We start from the raw sequence: 5,329 nt of genomic DNA, 5'->3' as shown, positions 1-5,329 counted from the left end.
AGGTGAATCACAGAATCCCCTAGCCCTTGAAATGTCCGAAACCTTATCATCCCCATCCCCGCCCCTCACCCCCACTCCCAAGGTGGTTTTTCGGGTATAAAAAATCATGGCACCCTCCTTTTGGCACCACAGGTTGGAGAGACGTGAGTCCTCTGTGGTCGCCGGCATAATAAATGACCCTGCAATCTGGCATACTTTTGTTTTGGTGATAACTTTCTACGCTCTGGTCAAATACAACAGCAGGAATGCTCAGGGCTGATATCCTCCTCCTAGGACCAGGAATCAGGACTTTGGCCTTCGTTTCATTACAGGGACAAGAATCACACACACACAGATGGCCTTGCTGTGTGACAGGCACTGCCCTAAGAGCCTTTAGTGGTTTGATTTATTTAATCCTCACAACAGCTGAATGCAGTAGGCACTATCACTGTTGCCCACTTGATAGATGTGGCTAGGGGACTTACCCGAAGTCACGCAGGCATTTAATGAGAGCATTGGCTTGAGCCTAGGCACCCTGGCTTCACAGCCCACACTTCAACCCCCAAGCTCTCCTGCCTTACTGCGGACGCAGCAGTAGATGGGGCCAGGAAAGGGCAGGGGCTGACAGAGGCCTCTGAGATGACCAAGTGACTCCTGCGCTCTCATTTTATAGATGGGAAACCACAAGGTAGTGTTAGGGGCACACTGGACTCAGGAGACCAGGGTCTGCCTTGGGGTAAGTTCCACTCTGCGGAGGGAAGGGCAGTCTTTTCCAGCGTGTCCTGGGGTCAGCGTCTAGGTCTGAATCCCAGCTCTGCCACTGGTATCTCGATGGCCTCAGGCAATTCACTCCATTTCCTTCCCGCTCAGCTTCCTCTTCTGAAGAAATATGGGCCCCAGATGGTCACTCACAGGCTTGTTTTGAGGGTTGACTGTCTGACGCAGGCACAGGGAGGACAGCAGCACAGGGCTTGGGAATGGCCGTGGTGGAGAGTTTGATTTTCACCCCATCTGCCCTTGACGTGGATTTGAGATGCGGATAAATGAGGCCTGGCTGCTTTTCCCTGGAATGAGTGGCAAACAGACACCTTGGTGGCATGAAAGCCAGGACGGAGGCTAGGGAGCAGTTCAGGGAGACCTCAGGAGGTAGAGTCCCAGCAACCCTGGCCGCAGCTCTGTAACCACCTTGTGGCGCACCAGAATGACCCTCTAAACTGCCCTGGGCAGGTGAAATGCATCCTTTACCCTTTGGCAAGCTAAGACCGGGCTAAGGCAGTGAAGTTGGGAAAATGGCAGCCTGGCTCAGCCAAGCAGAGACCCCCAGCGCCGGCCCCTTCCCTTCCTTCCTCATTTTACAATAGCAGTCACTTTTTTTTTTTTGAGATGGAGTCTCAAATTGTCGCCTGGGCTGGAGTGTAATGGTGCGTTCTCTGCTCACTGCAACCTCCACCTCCTGGGTTCAATGATTCTCCTGCCTCAGCCTTCCAAGAAGCTGGGATTACAGGCACCCACCACCATGCCCAGCTAACGTTTTTGTATTTTTAGTAGAGACAGGGTTTCACTATATTGGCCAGGCTGGTCTCGAACTCCTGACCTCGTGATCCACCTGCCTCAGCCTCCCAAAGTGCTGGGATTACAGGCATGAGCCACCATGCCCAGCCACTGGTCACTCCTACTGCACACATTCAGATGTGCATAAAATGTTCTTTCCCTTATTCAGATTAAATCACGTTCAGTAGGACTCGGAGCCTCATCCTATTGGGCTAGGAGGAATGGAGTCTCCAAGTGCACTGAGCTTCCCTCACTCCCACCCCCACCTCTCAGCATCACACGTTGACCCAGAGGGTCACACGCAGAGCATAAGCGTGAGGGAGGCTCCTGGGTCCTCCTACAATGGATGCACACTGCCCAAATGGGCCTGATTGTCTGAAGTCCAGCCTTGCCCACTTCCCCAGCATGTCTGGAGTCCAGATTCTTTGCAAGATCTGAAACCACTGTGTCTCATTTTGACCTCCAGGATGCATCACCCAGTGACTTCCCCCAGAGGTCCCGCTGTCTCACCAGAAAGCCAAGCCCACGACCTCTGGTCCCCTCCCCATCAGGGACAATCTCTCCTCTCCCCTTGGCTGTGGATGGCAGATGGATACTCTTCTCTCCCCACCCGCCATCTACCTGGCCTAACCTTCTCACTGCGCTCAGGTTCTCAGTTCTCAGAAAGGACAGGAAGAAGCTTGTCTTCGTATAGCTTCTGCTTCCTACTCTCACCCCTGCAAAAAGTCCCTGAGCCAGGAGACGCAAAGGGCAGTCTTTGAAAAGAGACAGGCAGCCCTGTCTTACAGACAAGAAAAACCAAGGCTCAGCAGTGTCACACAGCCAGGGAACAGTGGAGCCCACGTGAGGAGAGTCCTGCACTGTGGGCTCAGAGCTTGTGCTGTCAGTCACGGAATCATGTGGAATCACATGGAAACCCAAGTCTCCCTCATCAATTACTCAGGTGACCTGGGGCAAGTCACATCACCTTTCTGAACCTCAGTTTCTTCAACTCTAAAAGTGACACTATCATAGCATTCCCAACCTGCCTCAAAGCAGCTCTCTTTTTTTTCTTTAGCAAACATTGATGAAACGTTTGCTATGCATTTGAGCTCTGTGACCTTTCCTCATTCACTCCTCACTACAGCTTAAGAGGGAGCTGCTATGACTAACCATGTTTGCAAGGTGAGAAACTAAGCTCACACAAGCTTAAGACTTGTCCAGGGGGCTGGGCGTGGCGATTCACACCTCTAATCCCAGCACTTTGGGAGGCCCAGGCAGGAGAACAGCTTGAGCTCAGCAGTTCAAGACCAGTCTGGGAAACATAGTGAGACCCGGTCTCTACAAAACAAAAAATTAAAAATTAGCCAGGCCTAGTGGCACATGCCTGTGGTCTCAGCTCTACTCAGGAGGCTGAGGTGGAAGGATCGTTTAAGCCTGGGAGATTGAGGCTGCAGTGAGCTATTATTGCCTGGGAAACTGAGCAAGATCCTGTCTCAACAAAAAAGACAGAAAAGAAGCTTGTCCACGGTCACACAACTGGTGGTAATGGCAAAGCTGAGACTCAAGTCCAGGTCAGTCTGGATCCAGAACCAAGCCATGTCGTGGTGGGAATCAAATCGGAGAACAGGAGTGGAAACGCCTCTGGGTGGGGAGATTTAGTGCAAGCTCAGGAGCCATCACCAGGGCTGTCTTTATCGTGTTGCTTGCAAGGTTGTGGTTCAGATGCCATCACATGGACAACCTGAGAACCTATGCTGGGGAGGATATTGGGGGGATATCATATGAATATGGCTGGCTTCTCTCCCCCCCACCCCAAACTGAGCAGTCCAATCCAGTCCTGCGAGGTGTCCATTCTGTGCCAAAACCCTGAGGCTCTAGCCTTTGGCCCAGGTGACTTCCCATTTTCATGATGATCTCTGACAAACCTTCCCTGCCTTGCTTAGGGCTGTCACTGGCACTATTTTATGTAATCCTCACCTTGGTCCTGTAAAGGCACTTCTCTTTCTCTCCTCAAGCTGTAAACAAGGACACTGAGGTCTCAGGAGAGGGCAGAGTAGGAACCCACGCACAGCCAAGGCTCTCAGCCCCCAGCTATGCTACCGGGACCACCAGAAGAGTGAGATCGGGTCTCAGCCCTCTTCCAGCAGAGCCCAGAACAGTGTACACTGCTCCTTTTTCCCTCCATCTCCTGGGGAGGGAAAGGATATACTCAGTCTTCACGCCGTGCAGCAAAGACCTCAAATGCCAAGGAGAGGAAATGGCAGACAAGGGCAGATTAATGGAGTAGGTCAGCGGGGGAGGAACTGCACAGTGGGGTTAGGGCCAAGCAGGGAGGGAAGGATTCCCCAGCAGGTGAAGGAGTGAAGGCTGCTGGAGCTCCATCCAGTTGGGGAGGATGTGAGTGAGTCCTTGAGCAGAGATGACTTTGTGGTTCAGTGTCCCGTGAGCTTCGTGGCTTCTCCTCCCCTACCCAACCTGCTCCCACTGCCCAGAGAGGAGGTTTTTGATCTTCTGCTTACACAGTGAGTCAGAGGCAGCGTTTCCACTCACCCACCCCACCAACCCACCCCTCTCTCGGTGGCTCCATTGCCTCCCTAGAGGTTGAGGCCACCCCTAAGTTCCTCTTTGAGAGCCACAGCTGCATTCACGATGTTGCCTTGGCCCAAATTCAATGAGTTTGTCCTCTGTTTCTCCCCAGGATGTGTTTGGGTTCTGGGAAATCTGACCGAGCTGGAAGCTGGGGAATAGAACCCACTGAGGGCCAGGGAGGAGCCAGAGGGTGCTTCACTGACCTTCTGTACCCGTCCCTCCCTTCCAACAGGCCCATTTGACAGATGAGGCCCCAAGGCTTAGACACGACAGGCAGAGACGGGAATCAAACCCAAGCCTGTCTTCCCACTACTTTCTACCATCTTTTCCCACCACGGAGGGAGATGTTCCAGAAGGTTCACATCATTAGAAGGTCTCAATGCCTGTTTCCATTTTTTAAAAAGTGGTGAATAATTATTGTAAAATTTAGAAGATATTTTTCTCAATGTGTGAGATCTTCCTAGGATAAGTGGAAGAATCAAATCCAGCAGTTATAGCCTGGCATGGTGGCACACCCCTGCCATGCCAGCAACTCAGGAGGCTGAGGTGAGAGGATTGCTTGAGCCCAGAAATTCAAGGCTACAGTGAGCCGAGATTGTGCCACTGCACACCAGCCTGGATGACAGAGCAAGGTCCCCATCTCAAAAACAAAATAAATTTTTAAAAAGCGATAGTTGGCCAGGCTTGGTGGCTCACACCTGTACTCCCAGCATTTTGGGAGGCCAAGGTGGGTGGATCACGAAATCAGAAGATTGAGGCCATCGTCGCCAACATGGTGAAACACTATCACTACTAAAAATACAAAAATTGGCTGAGCATGGTGGCCTGTGCCTGTAATCCCAGCTACTTGGGAGGCTGAGGCAGGAAAATCGCTTGAACCAGGGAGTTGGAGGTTGCAGTGAGCCAAGATCGCGCCACTGCATTCCAGCCTGGTGATAGAGCAAGACTCCATAAAAAAAAAAAAAAAAAAAAAGGCAATAGATTGAACAAATAATTATCTCATGACTCACCAACCAGGTATTAATAATTCATCCATAGCTTTGGCTGATACATGACTTTACATGGTTTTTGCTCTTAATCTGATATCATTTAATTTATACACTTACTGAGCCAATGATTAATGACAACATAGAAACTGATGTCGGCCGGGCGCTGTGGCTCACGCCTGTAATCCCAGCTTTTAGGGAGGCAGAGGCGGGAGGATAGCTTGAGCCCAGGAGTTCGAGAC

The 5,329-nt window shown here is 51.4% G+C and overlaps 1 protein-coding gene across 2 annotated transcripts in view; it reads left to right on the top strand.

Moving 5' to 3' along the window:
• CNR2 (cannabinoid receptor 2) overlaps positions 1-5,329 on the top strand; it is a 43,331-nt gene that overhangs the window by 960 nt on the left and 37,042 nt on the right. The gene's annotated exons all lie outside the window — the stretch shown is intronic.

The sequence above is a fragment of the Cebus imitator genome, unplaced genomic scaffold (genome assembly GCF_001604975.1).
Source record: "Cebus imitator isolate Cc_AM_T3 unplaced genomic scaffold, Cebus_imitator-1.0 Scaffold87, whole genome shotgun sequence".
Taxonomy (NCBI): Eukaryota; Metazoa; Chordata; class Mammalia; order Primates; family Cebidae; genus Cebus; species Cebus imitator.
Note: the sequence above shows the minus strand (reverse complement) of the source record. Positions and strands in the feature narration are given on the sequence as shown.